This window comes from Oryctolagus cuniculus, chromosome 17 (assembly GCF_051225735.1).
Source record: "Oryctolagus cuniculus isolate XC-2025 breed Fujian yellow rabbit chromosome 17, ASM5122573v1, whole genome shotgun sequence".
Taxonomy (NCBI): Eukaryota; Metazoa; Chordata; class Mammalia; order Lagomorpha; family Leporidae; genus Oryctolagus; species Oryctolagus cuniculus.
The window spans coordinates 10,811,879-10,835,415 of NC_142883.1; the positions used below are offsets into that span (position 1 = coordinate 10,811,879).

Below are 23,537 nucleotides of genomic sequence, written 5' to 3' on the forward strand. Positions count from 1 at the left end.
GCTGCAAATCAGCTCCCACCCATTGATGACAGATGGGAGAAGAATTAAGGTACCCCTCAGGAAGGACTGAGAAAGTCTATTGCAAGCTGTTCTACATGAATTATAAACTGATCTTCAGCCTCCTACAGGTAAATTGAGAAAAATAGTTTGGCCAAGACTATAACAATCTACCAGTCTCAGGTATGTGCCATGACCATCTCCATAAATGATCTGAGGTAGAACCTTAGCATTCAGCCCGAGGTAGTCTGGAGTCAGCCATCATGCCTTTGGACTAGCCAAATCAGGCTGACATGTTGTCACAAAGAGGTAAGAACCACTCCTGCTTGCACCAGATGTTGACCAGGGGAGAGTGTATCAAACCATGATAATTGTTTAGATACTGCCCAGGGAGGTGCGTATGCCTGCAGGGGGCATTGATACTCAGACCATCAATACCTGATAAGACCCTGGATCACTCCCTCAGAAATGGACCAACAGGCCCCACCCTCAGCACCTGCATATTTGTCTTCCAAGAGCTACTGAACCCTCCCAAAGCCACCCAAGACCACCATTCCATTCATCTCTTGGTTTGAGTGGCTGGGAACATAGACTCCAGTGGTTAAATCTGTGCTTGGGATACCCATTCACCCATCAGGGTTCCTGGGTCTGAGTTCTGGATACTCCACCCCCAATCCAGTTTTCTGATAATGCATACACTGGAGGGCAACAGGTGGTGGCCCAAGCATTTCAATCTTTGCCACCCACATGGGAGACCAGAAGGAGTTCCAGGCTCCCAGCTTTGGCCTGATTTAGCTTAACTCTGGCTGTTATGGGCATCTGGAGTGGGAACCAGCAAATGAGATCTCTCTCTCCCTCTCTCTCTCTCTCTCTTTCTGTCTCCCTCAATCTCTGTATCCTACCTCTTCCCACCTTTGTCACTCTACCTTTCGAGTAAAATATGAAATAAAAAAAGTAAATAAATAAAAAGTGTATATGTTAAAAAAATCAATAGCTCCACAGAATTATCTGATGACTCACTCATGTCATAGTCCTCTCAGGTATTTGGGTGGTGCCCTTCTAACAGTGATTCAGAACTCCAGCTCCTTCCCACATCATGGCTCCTTTGACTGTCCACTACATGCCAGGCATGATATTAGAAGCTACATAAGAGAGAAACTGGGGATAATCTTCATGGATGTTCTGGGGCCAGCGTCAGAACTGTTGAATATCACGTTCTTTTCACGCCTCATTTCACATGATTTTCACCACAGTCTTTTTTAATGATTCATTTGTTTCTTTGAAGGCATAATTATGGGATGGGGATGGGGCGAAGAGACAGACAGAGACAGAGAGACAGAGAGAGATCTTCCACCTGCTGGTTAACTCCTCACAAGGCTGCCCACAATAGCCAGGGCTCAGCCAGGCTGACGACAGGAACGTGGAGCTTCTTCCCACGTGCGTGTAGGGGCCCAGGCACTTGGGCCATCTTCAGCTGCTTTCCCAGGTGCATTAGCAGGGAAGTGGATCAGAAGTGGAGCAGCCAGGACTTGAACCGGTGCCCATGTGGGATGCAGGCAGTGTAAGGCACAGGCCTAAACCACTGTACCACAGCACCAGTTACACACAGCAATTTGTTCAACAGAAACATCTAATAATTCTTCTTCTTGCAAAGGGATTTAAAATTCCCACATGATATTAGTTTCCAGGGACTTCCACACCAAAGTGTCACAAACCAGGCGGCTTAAAACAGCAGCAGTGTGCTCCCTCACAGTTCTACAGCTGAACGTCTGATGTCACGGAGTCGGTAGGACTGTGCTCCCTGGGAGGGCTCCAGCAAAGAATCCTTCTTGCTTCTTCCCAGCAAGTCTGTGTTTCCTGACTTGCAGCTGTATTTTCTCCAATTTCTGCCTCAGTCCTCACCTGGATTCTCTGTGTCTCTGTCTTCTCTTGTAAGAACACCAGTCACAGGCCAGCGCTGTGGCACAGCGGGTTAGGCCTTCGTCTGGAGCACCAGAATCCCATATGGACACCACCAGTTCGAGGCCTGGCTGCTCCACTTCAAATCCAACTCCCTGATGGTGTGCCTGGGAAAGCAGTAGAAGATGGCCCAAGGGCTTGGGCCTCTGCACCCACATGGGAGAACCGAAGGAAGCTCCTGGCTCCTGGCTTTGGCCTGGCTCAGCACCAACCACTGTGGCCATTTGGGGAGTCAACAAGCAGATGGACAATCTCTCTCTCTCTCTCTCTCTCTCTCTGTAACTCTGCCTTTCAAATAAATAAAATAAAACCTTCCCATGTGAGCTCTGGTTTGAGCCCCAGCTGCTCCACTTCCAGTACAGTTCTCTGATAATGCGCCTGGGAAAGCAATGAAAGATGACCAAATGCTTGAGTCCCTGCCATGAATCTCCCATGTGGGTGACCCAGATGGAGTTCCAAGCTCCTGACTTTGACCTGGCCCAGCCCCAGCCATGGTAGCCAATTGGGGAGAGAACCAGTGAACGGAAGATCTCTTTCTTTTTGTATCTCCCTCTCTCTGTAACTTTGCTTTCCAAATAAATTTTAAGCATACAGATCCAACAAGACAGGAAAAATACTATGCCATGGAGTGAGGGGTGGGGGCGTGAGGGTGCACAGAGAGAATAAGCAGGTTCAGATGGCAGGAAGCGCTGCAAGAGCCTTTGATGTGCTTTTTTTTTTCTTTTTTAAAAATTCTTTTATTTAGTTTTGTTCTTTATTTGAAAGGCAGGGAGGCAAAAAGAGACACAGATTTTTCATTTGCTGATTCACTCCCCAAATACCTGTAAGAGTTAGGGCTGGGCAAGGCCAAAGTCAGGAGTCCAGAAGTCAGCCAGAGTGTTCAAGGTGGGTGCAGGGACCCAAGTACCTGAACCATCCGCTGCTGCTTCCCTGGGTGCATATCAGCAGGAAGCTGGAATCTGAAGTGGAGCCTGGACTTGAACCCAGGCATTCCCGTGTGAGATATGGGCATCCGGGATCACTGCACAAAGCCCACCCCTGTTGTAGTTTCTGTGGAAGGAAACTACAGGCCTTGCAGGGTAAGCAGGCTTGTGGTTCTCTGGTTTGACTGTCCGCGGGCTCTGGACAACCGCGTCCCTAATTGTCGGGTCTGTGGCCCTGTGGTTGAGGATGCGGGCTCAGAGGCGGTTGGTTTGCATTTGAAAGAAACGCTGGCAGGCCAGCTGTTTACTCCAATTAGGACCTCAATAAGCCCTGGCAGGCAGCCCCTCCAAGATCAGAAAAGCCCCCGAGGTCAAAGCACCAGATACAGAAAGTGAAAGACAGGGTTACTATGCCAACACCCTAGTGCCATTTTTGCAGGTGAAAAGCAGTCCAATATTGCCAATTTCATGTGATTCAGCTTTAACAGTAAAGCCATGTGAGCTGAGACCCAGATCCCTCAACGAATTATTTCCCCCTTCTTACTGGGATCTGTAACATGGAAATAAGTTGTTTTGAAAGAAAAATAAAATTCATCCAACCTAGCGTTTTGCTTAATGGAAAACAAAAGACACGAATAATCAGTGTGGGTGGATGTGGGGGGTGTAGCTTTCTTGTTGTATTTTGTGGGTGGATGTGGGGGGTGTAGCTTTCTTGTTGTATTTTGTTACTTTTCAGGCGGTTATCTTCGCCGAGTGCAAACACTTCTGCTCTGCGGTTGTCCAGCGTCTTCCCGGGTTGCCTCTTTTACTCCTCTTGCATTTTCTCTTCGCCTCATCCCCGCCATCTTCTTTCCAGCTTGCTTGCATTTGTTTTTGCACCCTTAGAGGGTTGCACAGACTTCAAGCTGCGTGGTGGTGAGCATAATGGATTGTTCTGTGTAAGTAACGTGGAACGCAGTGGGGGTTCTGGAAACAGCATGTGCTTTGGACCCTGGAGGACCTTCTATGCCCAAACCTCACAGCAAGAACATCTGGTGCTGCGAGCAGCTGTGAGAACTGGCTTTTAAAAACAGATAAAGCCCTATTATATAAAACCCAAAACGCTGGGTTTTTTGTTAAAGTTACAAGCGCTCCCTCTTTCTGTCAACCTTTAGGATCTGTTCTCTCTTGTGCCCTTCTACATGTCCAAGAAAAATGTGGATAAATAAATAAAATAATGATACAGAATGAAGTTCTTCACCCATAGAAGCTTGACGTATGCATGCCCTGGGTAAGAACTCAGGGATGCTGCATGACTAGTGTCGCCGTGGTCTCTGGCCGATCCCACGGCCGTGCAGGAAGCTGGGTCTGTGTCTGGATGGTCAGCCGCGTTGCAGCAACATGCCCCCGTTTCCTTGGAGGTCAGTTTCTAATTCTGAGCACTTCAAATAATTCACTGTAAGTTAAGTCATGGCTTGATGATAACCTTGTTTTCGAAGTTCTGAAGCTTCCCAAACGGCTGAATTCCAACCCTCTCTCCTTGACCCCCATCAAAAGACTCAAGACGAGTGGCTTAAAATGGGATTTTTCACATTTCTGCTTTGCCCCATTTTTCATGTGAATACTTACAAAGGAGGAAAGAAAGGAAAGAAGGGAGGGAGGGAGGGAGAGAGGGAGCATTTACTTCTGAAACTCTTCCCAGTGCATTCCTGAGGTCTTTGCTTCTGAGCACAGAAAAGCAGTGTGGAAGTTACTCGTTTGTTTTCCTCTTTTAGAACTTTGAGATGAAAAATGAACTTTTGATCTCATTACTTTTAAATTTAACAAACCAGTTTTAATGTCCTTTTCACTCCAGGTGTCACTGTCAGGGACCCTGAGGGAAGTCAAGCACACCAAAATACAGCTTCACTTCCAGAAACGGCCGCATATGACATGGAATTGAAGGTTGAGGTTTAATTCCATCGTGGAATCTGTCACTGGCCAATGACTGCAGCAAAGAACAATAGGACGCTCCCAGGTCGTAAGAAAGCAGAGTGTGACTACAACACCCTACAGTACAACCCAGAGCAAGGCCTGGGGACCTCAGGACATTGCCCGATGTCTACGGTTTTGATGAGTAGTGGAGAAGATGCTGAAACAGGGGTCCTCCAGCAAGTATGATCTATTAGCAATGGACTAAATCCAAGGTATACCACCTCTTTGTAACTTTGCTGATGATAAATAAATAGATAGATAACTTATGATAGATGGGTGACAGACACTGACAGATAGATGATGATGAAGATAGATAGATGTAGATAGATTGATTTAGTAAAATCTGAGAAACAGAAAGATGAAATAAAATGGACAGTCCAAGGTAACACTGCCAAAGGTACTCCAAGCCTGAGAATTAATATTCAAGGAAAAAAAGAGGACAACATAAATACGGATAATTCCTCTTTGCTAACTCTGCTTTGTTCAGGAAAAGAAGGTACAAGAAGTATAGCCAAAATGTTGAACTTCCTCAAGATTTGCCATATGGATTAATTTGTCCAATAATGAACACACCCCAAAACAAGAGGGCAATACCTAATCCTCAAAACCTTCTGTCCACAAACAAAGCAAAAGCCTGCTGTTTACAAATTCTTGATGGAAACAACAGTCCAGAATTGGCCATTTATTATTACTTATAGCAACATGGAATATGAAAAGAGAATTTTTGCCTGGTTCTTTATTCTTGTTTTTACTCTGATTGTTCCAAGTGCTATACACGCATATGTAAATTCCAGAAAGATTAAACATTGGCTGGCTCATTGAGTCTGTTTCTCTCTATTACCTTTTCTTCACCCATTTTTCATTCTCCTTCTAACTCTGTGTGGCAGAAATCTAAGCAGGGTTTGTGAATTATGAAGAACTCTGCAAAGTCAGGCTTCATTATTCATTCCCTTTGTTCCTCACAGTACAGATTTTGCTGGTCCCTTTGTCCTGATGTCAATCTCTTTCCTCAGCTACTCACAAGCTTGGAGTGATATTAACACACGTTTTTAAATGTGGGGAAAAGAATAGAAAAAAAAGTCAGAAGTTGTTGACTTTCTCACTGCTTTGTAGAATATTGAGTGTTGTTCAATGTCTCTTTGGAATCTTGGAAACATTACAGATAACAAACTAAATGCCTTTTTATGATGGGGGGGGTGCAGTTCAAGAGATGGCCCAGTTAACTGCAAATGAACCCATTAGCTTTGCATCCGGTCACCAGGATTTCTTTGGTGAAGTTGGAATTCAGTATTTTGGACACTTCTTCTAGCCTGAACATTTTCTGTGAATTTAATGTTTGGTTTTAGTCAATGATTTCCTGCAGCTGTTAATACACTTTTAGACTTGAGAAAGAAGTAGCCAAAAAGTACTTCCTCTCCTCTCTTAATGACCCCCCATTGCAATGTAGAGTCCAGGGTCCACATGCTATGTTATGTGAGCTGAGGTTTCTAGCCCATTTGGAGCCAGTGAGATGTCCGGAGTGTAGAGAAAAAGCCTTGCCAGACCAGGGTCACTCTACGATTGTTAACAGATTGGGTGATCAACTGTCCAAGATTGTCCAGGACTGAGGAAGTACTTAGCTATTTAAAACCAAGAAATCCCCAAGCAAAACAGGACCGTCTGTGCTGGCTTAACCACAGTCAGGCCCCCCATCTGAACCATAAGGTCGTGGGCTAATACAACCATCCCATGTCCTGTCTCTCATCCCTGATCAGCTTCACTACCAGCTTCGAACGTGAGCCTTTCTGATGACGTAACCTTTCCTTCCACAAGGTTCCAATCCACAGTCCCAAACTGACCCGAGATTGTGGCTGCTCCGCGTGAGGCCGGGCTGTACAAGTGTTTCCTCCCTCCTTCCCCAAATCAAACTCCTTGAGAAGGGAAGACGGTGACTATGGAGATGCCTCTACTTAACCAGAGGCTGCTCTAGACCTCACGCAGCAGACCACGGACGCATCACTTAGCAACACGGGCCCTCATTGCTGTCCCAGAAGCTGGCTGGCTTTTGAAGCCTATGTGAATTTCACAGAGAGCCTTCCCCATGGCTCAGTTCCCTAACCAGGGGAAGTAGCTTCCCACCCGGTTTCCACCATGATCAGTCCATTGCACAGCCTCTCGTTGCCAGAGACGCCTTATCTCAAGAATGGCCCTCTGGGAGTTATCTCCCTTGATGGTCGGTCACCTGACCCATAGGACACTGCACATCCTTAACACAAAATTCGTGGGAGTGCAGCTCCTCACACCCTTCCCCCTACCTTGCCAGCTCTTTCAAGTCCTTTTTTCCCTAGGGACAGATCAGCAAGAAATCCAATTAGGGAATGGAAGGCAAGTGCCCCTTTCTTACAGGGATTTCCGGTCCCCCTCCATGGCCCTGCCACTGTCTTTACTAAAGATTCTCTCCAGACCTTCTTCCATTCTTGGCTTTGCTGAGGACAGGTGAAGGAGGAGACCCTCGCCACAAACCCTGCACTCCCCACGTGGCCAGGACAGGACCCTTCCGCCTCCTGAGGAGTGGGCTCTTCCGTGGTAGGGCTGGTTCTGCTACATTTCTTAACTCACTAGAGCAAGGATTTAGGATCTTTATGGACTCACTTTTAAATTGTTTTTTGATATCAAGCCCATGGAGGCATCTCTCCCACTTGCTCACATTCATAGCCCCAAATGGAAGAGAGCCATGAGACTGATACTGGTAACCCCTCTAGATTCCTAGACATACTCCAGACATGGGGGTCAAAGCTTAGCCTATCCCATTCTTGCCACGCACTCTCCCACGTGCAAATGCCACTGACTTCCACAAAACATTATTAAAGACTCAGTGTCAATTTCATGCTCTCCAGCTTAAGTCCAGCTTGGCTTTCCTGGTATCTAGGCAAAGACAGCTACTGACTGTTGGCAAAGAAACTGTGCTTTACTGGAGTGTGGCAGGGGAGCTGGCAGGCTCTTTTATCATTGTCCACAATGACTCACAGATTACTCCCTGGCAATTTAGAACAGGTTCCCCAACACTGTCCAGCCTTGGGTTCCTCCTATGTAATACATGGCTGGTAAGACTCAGTTCTCACAATTGAATCACAATGGTAAATGAGATAAGCACCAGAAAGCCTATTGGTAGTGTGTGCTTGACTCCTGGTTAGCACTCAACAAATCTTGGCAGAAACATCATCATCGTCATCATCATCATCATCCCCTCAAATCTGAGGAACAATTTCTGGCAATTTATGAAAATGTAAAGCATCTAGTACAGAAACTTCATTATGACAGACATACGTAGACATTCCTGCTTATCAATTGCTTCTGTTCTTTTAATTTTTAGATGCTATTCATTGGTTCTAATTTAATAAATCTATTTGAATTGAAATGGAGAAATGTACAACAAAAAATGAAGAAAACATTTCAATTTATATGTAATCAGCCTGACAGATGATAAGCATTAAATCTAGCTCCATGTGGTTTGAGAGTGGAGAACTCTAGCAAAGAATCTAATATTCTTTTTTTAAAAAAATTATTTATTTACTTGAAAACCAGGGTTACACAGAGAAGAAAGGCAGAGAGAGTGAGAGAGAGAGAGAGAGACTCTTCCATCTGCTGGTTCACTCCCCAAAAACCCACAGCACCCAGGGTTGGACCAGGCAGAAGCCAGGAGCCAGCACCTTCATCTGGGTCTCCTACATGAGTGCAGGGGCCCAAGCACTTGGGCCATCTTTTACTGCTTTTCCAGGCACATTAGTAGGGAGCTGAATCAGACGTCAAGCAGCCAGGACTCCAACTGGTACCCATATAGGATGCCAGCATCGCAGGTGACGGCTGTGCCACAATGTCGGCCCCCAGAATGTAAAATTCTAAAGCATAAGAAATCTTATATTAATGAAGAAGCGTTTGAGCCACCTAGTGATAACAGTTCCTAGATCAAGGCATGTGGGATTGGTGCCCCTTTCTCTGAAGATAAGTAGAACTCCTGACTGGACAGATCAGGCTGACACCAGTGGAGGGGGCCAAGGCTGACCCAAGCTTGTTACACACTGTAACATTGTAACACATTAGTATGCCAAATGACAGGAACCACCACACCATAAAAGGAGAGAAAGGGGGCCCCGAAGTCATATTCTGGGAAATCTCCACCTACTACTTTGACAAACCACGACTATTCCTCCCCTTTATTGGAATGTACACCCCCTGGGGCACAGCATGTAAGCCACAGCCTACAATGCCTCCAGAATCCCATCTGAGCATCGGTTCAAGGCCCAGCTGCTCCACTTCCAATCCATCTCCCGCTAATGTGCCTGGGAAAATTGTAGAAGATGGCCCAAATACTTGGACCCCTGCCACCCATGTGAGAGACCCAGACAGACAGCCATGCCTCTGGCTTTGACCTGGCCCAGTTCCAGTCATCATGGCCATTTGGGGAGTGAACCAGTGGATGGAAGATCCCTCTGTCTCTTTGCCTTTCTCTATCTATCTATCTATCTATCTATATCTCTTTCTCCGTAATTCTGCCTTTATAATAAATGAATATTTTTAAAAAGTACTTCCCCTTTAGTTAAACAACCCACATAATATTTTTAAGTTTTTTAAAATCCCTTATTAATATAAAGAGAGTGGATTTCATGTATTTCATAGGCACAGATTTGAGGAGATAACCACACTTCCCTCCCTCTGTCTCTCACTCCCTCAATCCCCCTCTCCCTTCCTTACTTTTTTTCCTTAATTTTTGCAAAGACATAATTTCAATCCCCATTATATTCATAGGCCTAATGCACCATTAACCATAATATGCAACAAGTAAAAGGTAGGAAGATCACAGTTCCACAAAAGTATAAACAAGAGCTCACAACAACAATCATATCACAAGATGTCTTTTCATCCCTATACATTGTTTGTATTCTATATTAGCTGTCACATATCAGAGAAACATATATATATATATATATATAATATATATATATATTGGACTCCTGAATGCTTCTTAAAAAGGAATTCAAGGACCCGGGCACCAGGCAGCCCTCACTGTCCAGCATCATGAAGATCCTTCTACCTCCATTTCATGTGTCAGAAATTAGTGGTAGTCTGATTAAAGGTCTAACCTGGTCAGCCAAGAATAGATCTCAGGCTTCAGACAGACTGGAAAGGAGATTTAGGTCCTGCAAGAATTCCCAGGGGAAAGAATTTCTCTTTGGTACAAGAGGATCCCTTCCGTCTGCACCACAGGGTTGGTCTGTGTTTACATTGCATGGAAGGAGACGCCTACATCTTCAGTAATGTCCTCCATGTTCTGAGCCTGTTTGTTTCTTTCCTAGCCTCAGAATTTACATCTGAGCCCCAGTCATTACTATGCTTGGCCTCAGTTGGAGAACAGAGCTGCTGTCCCTGCTACTTTAAGTGTCTGGTGGCCGGGGCACCTCCCACGCCCCTGTCTGCATGCCAGGACCCTACCTTGAGGAAAGAATGAATACAAGAGGTTGTTGAAGCTACACTGCTCTGTTTTCTGCTGGAAACTGTTATCAGAATGAATTCCATTCAAATGTTTATTGTCCTTAAACTGTTTGCAGTAAACAAATAAGTGAGCAGGATAAATGGGGTGGAAAAAAGATCTCAGAGCCAAAGGAACAAGTTCTCAGGGTAAGAGGGGCTCCTTTGTGTGAATGTGAAAAAAAAAAATAATTGCTGGCTGCTCACTCTGTCACGGTCTCTCTCCCCAGTGTTTAAAACCATTGTGCTCTCAGAACGGTCACAGAGTTCAGGCAGTTGGTTCCTTGGACACTGTCCCTGCTGTGGCATGCTGAAGTGCCCCCAGCGCGGCTGGACGCTGGCACACAATCACAACATGGGCTTTCTTCATGCCAAGGGAACAAACAGTCCCTTCTCTAGGAAGTTTGCCTCCTTAGACTGGCGTTTGGAGGCAGATGGGCAGTGTTCATTTCATGGAAGCGAGACTCCTCTCACACCGAGCGGTGACGCAACATCCCATTCCGGACCCGCGCCACGAGCCAGGACAGCTCATACCTTGTTTCACATGACACACAGCATCTCAGAGCAACAATTAACCCAGTGCACTCAGAGGATCTGTCTGTGTGACCATTCTGGCTGCAGTGCCGGGTTACAGGCGCCTCACATGCTGATTGTTCTCCAGCAACAACGTGGTCTCAAGAGAGGTGGAGGGGGTTCACAGGCATTGCTCCTGATTCAGTCTTTGGACATTTAGTGTTAACCCACTGTAGGAACGGAGCAATGGCTGTGAAAAGAAGGTGCCCTCACCAAGCCTCTTAGAAGCCTGACTTCTCATTAGGGTACAAGAAAAAGGAGTTTCTCTATTGCCGAGTAAGAACAAAACTCTTCATGCCTCTCACTTAGTCCCTGTCGCCTCTTTGTGGAAAAAGTAGAAGTTTTAATATTTTTCTAGGTCTAATATGTCTCCTCTTTGTAAGGGTCCAAGGCATGCAGGAAGCAAGAGAGACATCGCCCAGAGGAGGCCACGCTGACCCTGTCATCACATCACTTTCACTTCCCAGACTCAGTTACAAGTCCCTGAAAGTCCAATTCCTGTGCTCAACTGTCATTACAGCCAAAATCTCCATCTTCCTCAAAGACGTTCTGTCCTAGCCAGTGTCCCCAGTCACCGGCACGTTATCTGAAGCCTCTGAACACCCCACACAAAAGCTGTCAGGATAATTTGAGAGTCTCTTGTGGTTTTTTAGGGTGAGACTCTGTCTCCTAACAGTTGACATCCAAGTCTCCAGATACACACACGGAAACTGAACTTGAGTAATCAGTGTCCTGGTTTGGATATTGTGTAACTGCCGAGAATTTGCCAGGCCTTTTCCTGAGATAAAAGTACAAGCGAGAGTACATTCTAGATGGGCCATCAAAGAAGGAGGTACCTTTCTCTGAAGGGAGGAGTGAACCTCCACTTTGACTATGACCTTGTCTAAATAAGATCAAAGTCGGCAAACTCAAAAGGCTTCCATAGCCTTGGCAGGTCATGACAAGAGCCTAGGGAGATTACTGATGCCATAAACAAGAGTGTTGATTTGTTAAGTCAACAACAGGAGTCACTGTGCACTTACTCCTCATGTAGGATCTCTGTCCTTAATGTGTTGTTCAATGTGAATTAATGCTATAACTTGTACTCAAACAGTATTTTACACTTTATGTTCTGTGTGGGTGCAAACTGTTGAAATCTTAATATATACCATATTTATTTTCTGTATATAAAGATAATTGAAAATGAATCTTGATGTGAATGGGATGGGAAAGGGAGCGGGAGTTGGGAGGGTTGTGGGCGGGAGGGAAGTTATGAGGGGGGGAAAGCCATTGTAATCCATAAGCTGTACTTTGGAAATTTATATTTGCTAAATAAAAGTTTAAAAAAAAAGAGTACATTCTAGGATAGCCACAAGTATAAGAATGAAACTAGCTCCCTTCCTCACACCATATACAAAAGCAAATTCAGAATTGATCTAAAACCTTAAACTAGGAGCTAAAGTTATAAATCTCTTTAAAAGGAACATAGGTGTAAATTTTAGTGATCTTGGATTAGGAAATGGTTTCTTAGATATCCCATCAAAAGCACAAATAAGGAAAAACCGACAGTGTGAACTTTATTAAAACTTAAAAGTATCAATGGACATTATCAAGAAAGTAAAATAGGCCGGTGCTGCGGCTCACTAGGCTAATCCTCTGCCTGCGGCGCCGGCATACCGGGTTCTAGTCCTGGTTGGAGCACTGGATTCTGTCCCGGTTGCTCCTCTTCTAGGCCAGCTCTCTGCTGTGGACCGGGAAGGCAGTGGAGGATGGCCCAAGTGCTTGGGCCCTGCACCCGCATGGGAGACCAGGAGGAAGCACCTGGCTCCTGGCTTCAGATTGACACAGCCCGCCAGCCGTGGAGGCCATTTTGGGGGTGAACCAACGGAAAAAGGAAGACCTTTCTCTCTGTCTCTCTCTCTCACTGTCTAACTCTGCCTGTCAAAAAAATAAATAAAAGTAAAATGATAATTCATAGAATAAGGGTAAATATTGTAAATCAGATATATAACAAGGGCCTGATGTTCAGAACGCATTTTAAAAATGTATTTGTGTATCAATATAAAAAGATAAATAACCTGACTTTACAACAGATAAAAAATTTGAATAGACAGTGCTCTAAACAAGGTCTACAAATGGCCACTAAGTATGTGAAAATATGCTTAACGTTATTAGATGCCAGGGAAAGGCAAGTCAAAACTACAATGAGATACCATCTCATACCCACCACGATGGCTGGAATTTAAACACTAACACCAAGAAATAACCACCCCTCCTGGAAGGTATTGCTGTGGAAACCCTGACACATGCCCGATCAGAATGCAAAGTGGCTCAGCACTGTGGGAGAGAAGCTTGCAGTTCGCAAAATGCCAAACAGATTCGTTGTAAGCCCAGGAATTCCATCCCCAGGTGCACACCCAGGAGAGTTGAAAATGTGTGTTCAAGCAAAAAGTTTAGACACAAATGTCCTCAATCGCGTAATTCACAATCACCATAAGATGCAAATAAACCAAATATCCACCTACTGATGGATGTGGCATAGTCACATAATGGTTTGCACTCAGCTCTGAGAAGGAATGAAGTACTGGTACCTGCTACAGCATGGGTGAGCCTTAAAAACATTATGGTCTCTCAAAGAATCCAAACATAAAGCCCATATGAATGCACTGTACGAGTCCAGATACATGAAATGTTCAAAACGGGCCAGTCTACGGAGGCAGGAAATAGATGGGTGGTTGCCAGAGATTGGCGGTGGTAAAGTGTGAAGAGAGAGAGTGGCCAGTAGCTGTCAACAGGTGTTGAGTTTCCTTTAGGGGTGATGGAAGTGCTCAGGAATTAGATAGTGATGGTGGATATACAATTTTTATTTACTTTTTTAAAAAGATTTATTTATTTATTTGAAAATCAGAAGTACAGAAGTGGGGGAGGAGACAGAGAGAGAGAGAGAGAGACATCTTCCATCTGCTGATTCACTCCCCAAATGGCCGCACTAGCCAGAGCTAGGCCAATCTGAAGCCAAGAGCCAGTAGCTTCTTCTGGGTCTGCCAAGCAAGTAGAGGGGCCCAAGGCTATCCTCCACTGCTTTCCCAGGCCATCGCAGAGAGCTGGATCAGAAGTGGAGCAGCCAGGTCTCAAACCAGCACCCATGTGGAATGCCAGCAGTGCAGGCTGAGACTTTACCCACCATGCCACAGTGCCTACCCTTATAATTCACATCAGTGAATATACTAAAAACCACTGATTTGCATCATTAAAAATAGTGAATTTTATTATGAGAATTATACTTTAACAATTAAAAAAATAAAATCACACACATAGAATAATAGGTGCTCAACATATCTTGAAATGTTCCAGAAATATAAAACAGCAGAATGGATAAGAAAGTTCACAAATAAACCAGAGGAACAGGGGAAATTTTATTAATATAAATGTGTGGTTTTTAATATAAATTTCTAGTTTACATTACACACAGACATAGGCGGTGATCCAGTGAGTAAGGCAGATGTCATTTACAGAGAAGGGGTGTGTGTGTGCTGGGGGAAGATGCCTATTGGATACAATGCTTTCAAATCAGCAAAGAAAACACAGATTAGTCAATAAATGGTGTTGAGGCTGATCCACATCTCACATCAAAATAGTTAATTGAAGTATAAATTTAAGTAAAACACAAAAAATGCTTAAAATAGACAATATTCTATCAATCACAACTTTTTATAATCCCAGTAGTAACTCATAGTATCAAATATTTTAATAACTCCTATCAAATATTTACTTCTATCATTGTTATTCAGTAAGTACTTTGTTTTCTTAGTGTATTAATACAAGGCTTTATATTAAGGTGTAATGCAGTGTTTTCCAATATTGCAGCAATTGAGGAATCAAACAAAAAGTGGAGATAAAAACTATAGGATTGAGCCCGGCAGCGCGGCTCACTAGGCTAATCCTCTGCCTGCGGTGCCGGTACTCCGGGTTCTAGTCCCAGTTGGGGCACCAGATTCTGTCCCGGTTGCTCCTCTTCCAGTCCAGCTCTCTGCTGTGGCCTGGGAGGGCAGTGGAGGATGGCCCAAGTCCTTGGGCCCTGCACCGGCATGAGAGACCAGGAGGAAGCACCAGGCTCCTGGTTTCAGATAGGCGGAACGCACAGGCGGCAGCGGCCATTTGGGGGGTAAACCAACGGAAGGAAGACCTTTCTCTCTGTCTCTCTCTCACACTAACTCTGCCTGTCCAAAAAAAAAAAAAAAAAAAGCACTATAGCATTGATCTGGAAGAAAATGACTCACTGAATGTGTTCCCAATGAGGAGACATTTTACCTCCCAGGGGACATTTGGTGATGTCTGGAAACATTGTTTGATTGTCACATTTAGGGAGTGCACAGAACAGTGTTAGCAGCATCTAGCACACCCAGGCCAATGGCACTGCTGAATGGGACAGCTACCCAGAACCAAGAACCAAGAATTATCCAGTTCAAAACATCAATAGCATTCTGGTTCAGAACTTGATGTTCTTGACAATAAGCCTGTTTCCAAGGAGTCATGAAAACTCCTAGGCATTGGAGCCAAAAGCCAGCCACTCTCCCATTGATGCCTCTTCCCCTTCATTATTATTTATTGACAGCTTTTTTTGTGCCAGGCGCAATGTACTCTTTAAGTACTATACAGGTGAAGCACAGCACACGATGGCCCAAATGGTGATTTTTCCACTGTAACGTGATACAAGATTGTCTCACATAACCATTCAGCTTCTCACTTTCTGGATAGTATTCAGTGAGGTGTTCCATGCTTTATTATAGAAACAGGCTTTGTGTTGGGTGATGATGTAAGCTAATGCAAGTGTTCTGAGTATGTTTAAAGTAGGTGGGGCCAAGCTGTGATGTTTGGCAGGTTGTATTTATGTAACGCATTTTTGACATTGTGTTTTCAACTTATGATGAGTTTGTTGAGTCATAACCCCCCAAAAAACCCTGGTGCTGGATAAGTTTCAAAAGAAATGCTCAGGGGGTTGGCACTGTGGCATAGCAAGTAAAGCCATCCCATATGGGCGCCAGTTCGAGTCCCAGCTGCTCCACTTCCCACCCAGCTCTCTGCTCTGGCCTGGGAAAGCAGTGGAAGATGATTGAAGCCCTTGGGCCCCTGCACCCACGTGGGAAACCCAGAAGAAGCTCCTTGCTCCTGGCTTCGGGTCAGCGCAGTTCTGCTCATTGCAGCCATCTGGGGAGTGAACCAGCGGATGGAAGACCTCTCTCTTTCTCTCTCTGCCTCTCCTTCTCTCTCTGTATAACTCTGACTTTCAAATTAATTAATTAATTTTTTAAAAAAAGGAAAGAAATGCTCAGGTAGCAGAGGGAGAAGACTAGATCCCTATGGAGCCGCCCTTGCCTGTAGCTCTGAAGATGAACTGAAAGGTGCCGGAATGCGCTATCGCCGTAGCACAGCTTACAAGTCGATGGCATTTCTACTAAGGGCCAGGGAAATGACAAGATCAGTTTTTTCTTTGGGTAAGATTTGAACCAAATGTTCTCAAAAATCCTTTCCAATTCTGAAATTCCATGAGAATAAGAAGGTCCAATGGCCCAATTGTGTAAGTGAGGAAGTCTCCACTCCTTGAGGGCAGCAAGAAAGGTCAGGGAGCTGTGATCACAAAGCTATTTCTTTCTAGAAAAGAAGTGAAAAGTCTTTCTCCCAGTCTCTCCCCCAAACTGTTATTTACAACAACATAGAAGTGCTTTGTTTTTGTATCTTTCTCGAAAAGAAGCAGGAAGCTGTTTCTAAAATGTAACTTACGAGGTTTCTTTTGCTTGATCTGTTTTTTCCCAAGCCCTCCCACAGTAATACTCCCAAGGACTACAAGAATCTTCAGGATGTGAATTGCGGTCTGTTAAAATATTTGGTCTCCTTCCAATTTTGCTTTGGATCTTTGACCTCAATGTGAAAAACAGAAACCCCTTGTTTCTAGGGAGATCTAGAAATAGATTTTCAGATTGCGCCACCTTCTGGTCAAATTGGAAAATCAACGTGTTGGATTCCTCAACTTGCCTTCCGCATGGAACTGAAGGAAGCAGGACGTGAACCGTCTGTTCCCCCAGAATTTAATCTGAGCATCTTGAGAAATTACAGCCTAACCTGTATCCAAAGTAAACCATAGAATTGTTTCGAGAGTTCAGTGCTGAGTTATTTAGGCACACATGTTCCTGCTAAAGAACAATTATTCATTGTACTTTGAAATAGGTTCAACCTCTGGAAAGAGGAATCAAATTAGCACCCTTCTATAATGTTCTTAGTTGCCAATGACATCAGAGTATAGGTCTTTTTTAAGATTTATTTATTTGTTTGAAAGGCAGAGTTACAGAGAGACACAGATAGAAAGAGTGGTCCTCCATCCGCTGGTTCACTCCCCAGATGGTCACAACAGCCGGAGCTGCGCTGATCTGAAGCCAGGAGCCAGGAGCTTCTTCCAGGTCTCCCACACGGATTCAGGGGCCCAAGAACTTGGGCTATCTTCTACTTCTTTCCTAGGGCACAGAAGAGAGCTAGATCGGATGTGGAACAGCTGAGACTCAAACCGGTGCACATATGGGATGCTGGCATTGCAGGCTGCAGTTTTACCCGTTACACCACAGCGCCAGCCCCACAAGCACTTTTTAAATCTGAAATAGTTTGGGCTTGTGAGCATTGACTTTCCGCTGACACTGAAGAGTGGTTCCTTCAGATAGCTGAGACGTCATGATGCTCATGGTCTGTTCCAGGCACAGAGAGTGGACACAAGCAGAGTGGTTCCTTCAGATGGCTGAGGCGTCATGATGCTCATGGTCTATTCCAGGCACAGAGAGTGGACACAAGCACACACTTCCAAGTACAGTGCAGATTTTTTTAAGAAAAATATTTCCAAAATACATTACATATTTCAAACGTAACAAGAAAATAACATTATAAACTACCTCCATGAAATATATCCATATGGATATTTGAAAATGAAGATGAATACGAAAGACATATCAAGGCATAGGCTTAAATATGAACCTGAGTGATAAAGTGAATCTTTTGACTATGCCTAGTCAATACTTCAACACAATTTTGTGTTAAAACCTTGATGTGTAGTTTTTACAGGAATACATGGCTCCCAGGAAGCCTTGATCTTAAGGCACACACTCAATAGAGCATTTTCCAAAGGTTGTCGAGGTGACACCAAGTCTCAAATGATGTTAAGCGAAAAATCAAAAAAGTCGAATAAATACTCTGTAACATCACTCCTCCAGGAGATTCGCAATGCACTTGAGATTATGCAGAACCTGACAAATCTGGCAGTAAAGAAAAATGTTAACAGATTGCATTTGTCAAACATCAAATATCTTCACATTTCGCTGGCCAGTGAATACTTAAGTAGAGAAGCCTCCGAAGAGATCTCAAGGAGCTGCTGCCCTGTGGCAGACATCATAGGAAAGGCATGTGGTCAGGCATCCTTGCCCAGCACATAAAGCGCGGCTTCGGACACCTGCATCCCACACCGAGCGCCTCAGTTCAACTCTAGCTCCTCTTCGGATTCCAGCTTCCTGCTCATGCACAGTCTGGAACACAACAGGTGATGATGGCTCAAGTCCATTGGAAGACTAGGATTGAGTTTCTAACCCCTGCCTTCAGCCTAGCCCAGCTCCAGCTGTTGAAGGCATTTGAGAAGTGAAATAGCATAACAGTAGATGAATCTCTCTCTCTCCCTCTCCCTCTCCCCCTCCCCCTTCCCTCCCCCCTCCCTCTCCCTCTCCCTCTCCCTCCCTCTCACATAAAATGAAAACAAATAATTTTAAAAAGAAAACTTCACTCCTAATACAAGCAGGTATGTGAAATTTTTGTTGTTGGTTATGACCATTCCCCAGAGCCAGAAAAGATGGACCTCACTCAACACAAAGATCAAAGCACCCCTGCACCAGAGAACTGAAAATAACTCAACGGAATGGCAGCAGAGACAGAACCAGTAGGTCCCTGAGCTGCTGAGGGCCCATCTACAGTATTGCTCCACTAAGCCTTTGCCCATTACAGTTATGTGAGTTCCAGGGAACAGCCGCTCTGCTAGTAGCTACGGCGACACCACCACCCAGCTTCTCCATAAGCCATACAAGGACAGAATCAAGCATGTGGTGCTGGCAGAGCTGAATTCTAACGTGAACATCATCTCCATTAAATCCCATAGGATTCTTGCTCTCTACACTGTTATTTCAAAGAAGATTGGTCTTCTATCTTTTTCTCTGTAAAATTTGAACTCATGATCTGGGAGGGATTCTTGGAAAAGCCTCTCCAGTTTTTTGTTTGTTTGTTTGTTTGTTTGTTTGTTTGTTATTTGAAAGGCAGAGTTACAGAGAGAGATTTTCCATCCACTGGTTCACCCCCAAATAACCAGAATGGTCAAGGCCAGGTCAGGCAGAAACCAAGAGCCAGGAGCTTATTCTGGGGCCCCCATATGGGTGACAGGAGTCCAAGCACTTGGGCCACATTTGGCTGCTTTCCCAGGTGCATTAGCAGGGAGCTGGATTGAAAGCAGAGCAGCTGGGACTCAAACCAACACCTATATGGAATGCTGGCATCGCAGATGACAGATTAACCTGTTATGCCACCACGCCAGCCCCCTCTGCGGTCTCAAAAACTCTTACTGTTCATGCTCATGACCAGTGAAACAGGAAATCATCATGTTCTCCTTTTTGCTGTCTTTCCTAGAATTGAAATGAGGAAGGACACACTATGCATGCTTTCCATGCCATTTGTAACTAGTTTTATATCTGGATTACTGGCAGAGGACATTGTGTTTTGTGATTCGGGGGCAGGGGAGGAATATAACATAATTCTCTAGGGATTCACCAAAAGGTTCCTCTGGCTGAAAGCTGTTCAAGGCTAAGCAATTCTCCCCAGAGAGACTGAATTTTACTTCTCAGGAGTAAGTTCAGTTCATCATAAACTGGCCACATTTCCTTTCCACTTGACCTTCCTCCCCTATGGAGAATTCCTCTGTGAGGATTTGACTGTATTTTATTTTGCTGCTTTAAATGAAAAAGGACTAAGCACCATGCCCTGAAAACCAATTTCTGTCCTTTGAGTTTACTACACACTAGCAATTGCACTGAAGACAATATCAACTTCTGGAAAAGCTTCTGCATACAAAGAAACAAAGTTGCCATCTCCTCTCTTCCACTTAGCCCAGCCTGGAGTCCCATCTACTCTGGGTGACCTCTGACCTGGAAGTGCTTCTTTAAATACATCTCAGAGAGGAGCCATGCCACTGGATTCAGGAACAGGGTCTTTATTTCTGTACAGGGCCCTGGAACTCATTTTTCCATCTTTTCCCACTCTGCTGTGGAAAAGTCTATATGCCACCAAGGACGTGGCCCTGGTCACTTCTGCCCATGCTGAACAGAGGATCAGATAACTTCTGATCACAGGATACTACCACCATGCAGAGGGACAAAGGGAGGAATCTGAGGAGGGGATGCAAAAAGGCGAAGAGGAAAAAATCAAGGATTCTGTCTTGGGTAAGCAGAGAAGAAAAGCCACTGCCAATGTGATTCACCAAGTCGTGTCCTGTGGACTATTTCTCAGTGACATCTGGACTTTTCCAAAGGATTCTTTGCCATTCTGAGTCCTGGCTTGTCTTTCGGGACTTGTGTAACAAATATTTTAATGTAGATATGCTCATTTTTAAAAAATTTATTTATTTTATTTGAAAAACAGAGATAGAGAAAGAGAGAGAGAGATTTGGTTTATTCCCCAAATGCCCACAATGACTGGGACTGGGCTAGGCCAGAAGTCAAGAACTCAACCCAAGTCTCCCATGTGGGTGGCAGGGATCCAAGTACTTTAGCCATCACCTGCTGCCTCCCAGGGTGTACATTAGTAGAAAGCTGGAATCACAAGGATCCAGGGCTCAAACCCAGGTGATCGGATATGGGATGCAGACACCCAAGCAGCACTTCTACTGCTATGCTAAATGCCCAACTTGAGATGCTCACTTAATTGGCGATGATAACATCCTTGCTACCCATTTTCTTCATCTGGCTAAGTCTGAAGGAAAGATAATGGCTTCATAGCAGTCGACCTGCATCATTGTCACTGTTTGGAGGCACCGTTTGCTTTTCAATGTGAGATCCTAAAAAACATCCAAGAACTGGAAAACTGTGAGGAAGCCTTGGGGAAGGATTCACCCACATAAATTCCCAAACTCATTCCCCTTGGCAGCGTGGTTCCAAACGTTCCAGAATCTTCTGCTATATCATTTTATTGGACTGTGTGTGCTGGGATCACCAGAATTCCCTGCCAACAAGCCTTGCCATCTAGCCCTTGTAAGAGAACCGGGGCGCAGGAACAGGACGGCACCTGCTTGCCCCAAGAGGAGATGGTGGTTGTTGCTTTGTCTCGCAGAGTTTGGATCCCTGACTCTCACTGTTAAAATCCTCCCTCCTCTCCTCACAGGTTTCCGTCTTTTCTCATCTTCCCCCACCTCCATTCTGTCTCCATCTTTCTTGAAGTGAAATTCTCAACTCCAGCCCCAGAAAGCTAACGAAACAAATTCTAGCAATAACTGGGGTATCATGAATAATTTGTCCTTTCCAGGGGACATTTACAGTCAATACCAGACTGGAAGTCTTTTTTAACTTCCACCCTCCTTGGAGGTAGCTGTTTTGCCTTTCTGATGTGCCGGGAAAGTTGAAAACATTTTCAGCAAGGGGAAATATCGCCCTCTACCGGGTATATGTGGATCTCATGGAGACTGAGTTTCACAGAGGATCGCGCCCAAGCACAGCAATTTTTTTTAAGGGAGTGTTCATTGTTTTCCTCTACTTAACACAGCTGGTGACAATCTTGTTGGCAGGAATGGTTTCTGCACATATTTATTGCTCAAGTTTAAAGAGAAACGGCATCAAGAAACTTTGCTGAAGTTCTCTTCTTTAAAAAAGAAAAAGCTGATGTGGCGGTTCTGCAAAATCCAGCGAGCATGAGGACAGTATTAGGGAGAGGATGAGTCCCAGCAGATCACAGCATAAAACTCCAAAACCAGCAGGAACGGGGGTCACGGGTTCTGTGAGTTTCCCAACCCTTGTCCCCTGAACTGTAGCCCCACAAGCCAGCTCCAACCTCACTCATTAAAATGCAAGGTGGGGCCGGCACCTCGGCTCACTAGGCTAATCCTCCGCCTTGCGGCGCCGGCACACTGGGTTCTAGTACCGGTCGGGGTGCCGGATTCTGTCCCGGTTGCCCCTCTTCCAGGCCAGCTCTCTGCTGTGGCCAGGGAGTGCAGTGGAGGATGGCCCAAGTACTTGGGCCCTGCACCCCATGGGAGACCAGGAGAAGCACCTGGCTCCTGGCTCCTGCCTTCGGATCGGCGAGGTGCGCCGGCCGCGGCGGCCATTGGAGGGTGAACCAACGGAAAAGGAAGACCTTTCTCTCTGTCTCTCTCTCTCTCACTGTCCACTCTGCCTGTCAAAAAAAAAAAAATGCAAGGTGTATGATTTTAGTCTCAATGACCTGTGGCTAAGTAGAATCGCTATAAAGGCGAAAGAGTTACCCCCATGGTCGCAGAGTCAAACCCAACAGAAGTTTCAGAGTAAGCGTGAGAATGCTATATGTTTTTCAAATAAAAGTTAAGGGAATTGTCAAAAGCTAAAGAGAGTGGATTGACCTAGAAAAACTGAGGAAAAGTAACTGGTGCTAAGTTAAGTGCTGAGTAGCCTCTCTTAGCCAGTGGGGAAAATGGGCTGAAAGACAAAAAGCGGAACAAAACAGAACAAACAAAAAGCTGCAGAAGTTTTTGAGATACAAGTATCAGATTTGTGCAGTGTAACTTTATACCCCAAATTGCAAACACCTTCATGAGGCCCTACACCTTCACCCAGGCCAGGGTGTCGGAGGAAATTGCCCTCATGCACGTTCTATGAATTAGGAGTTTGTTAGAGTCACTGCCCACTACGTTCCATCCGACTCCATTAGAAAACTTCCTCCCCCCACCCCATTCCACACTCAAGGCTGTCATGCACACCCAGGGACTCACCCCATCCTGCGGCTCATCTTTCAAGTGGTTTTAAGAGGAGGAAAGGGCCGTCATTATTTTTAGGTTTATGTATTTGTATTCAGTTGAAAGGCAGAGCAACAGAGGTAGAGAGAGAGAGACAGGGTGTCACACCCCAAATGCCTGCAACAGTCAGGGCTGGGCCACCCAAGCCAAGAGCCAGGAACCCCATCTGGGTCTCCCGTGTGGGTGTCAGGCCCTGAGCCACCGTCTGCTGCCTCTCGGGGTGCGCATGAGCAGGAAGCTGTTTCAGAAGCAGAGAGGAGGCTCAGTCTAGGTGCTCTGATGTGGGAGGGGGTGCCAAGCAGCTGCTTACCTGCTGCAGCCCCACATCTGCCCAAGGTCTTGACATGTTTTTCTCTGGCTCTGTCCCTTGCTTTATTCAACACACACTCTTTGAGAATGGAGCAGCAAAGGGATCAAAAAGGAATACTATTCAGAAGCATAATTGACTTTCTTTTTTTTAAGATTTATTTATTTATTTGAAATTCAGAGTTACAGGGAGAGAGAGAGAGAGAGAGAATCTTCTACCTGTGGATTCACTCCCCAGATGGTCAGGGCTGGGCCAGGCTGAAGCCAGGAGCCAGCAGCTTCATCCAGGTCAC

At 45.1% G+C, this 23,537-nt stretch overlaps 1 long non-coding RNA gene across 2 annotated transcripts; it reads left to right on the forward strand.

The window, feature by feature from the left end:
- The first annotated feature begins 3,574 nt into the window (after positions 1 to 3,574).
- LOC108178511 (uncharacterized) lies at positions 3,575 to 5,654 on the forward strand. Of its 2 annotated transcripts, XR_016224307.1 has the most exons (3): positions 3,575 to 3,817; positions 4,034 to 4,279; positions 4,714 to 5,654. It is a non-coding gene; the product is annotated as an uncharacterized LOC108178511 (long non-coding RNA). The 2 variants fall into 2 exon arrangements; XR_011383267.2 differs by lacking the exon at positions 3,575 to 3,817 and having other exon boundaries at positions 3,833 to 4,279.
- The last annotated feature ends 17,883 nt before the right edge of the window (positions 5,655 to 23,537 follow it).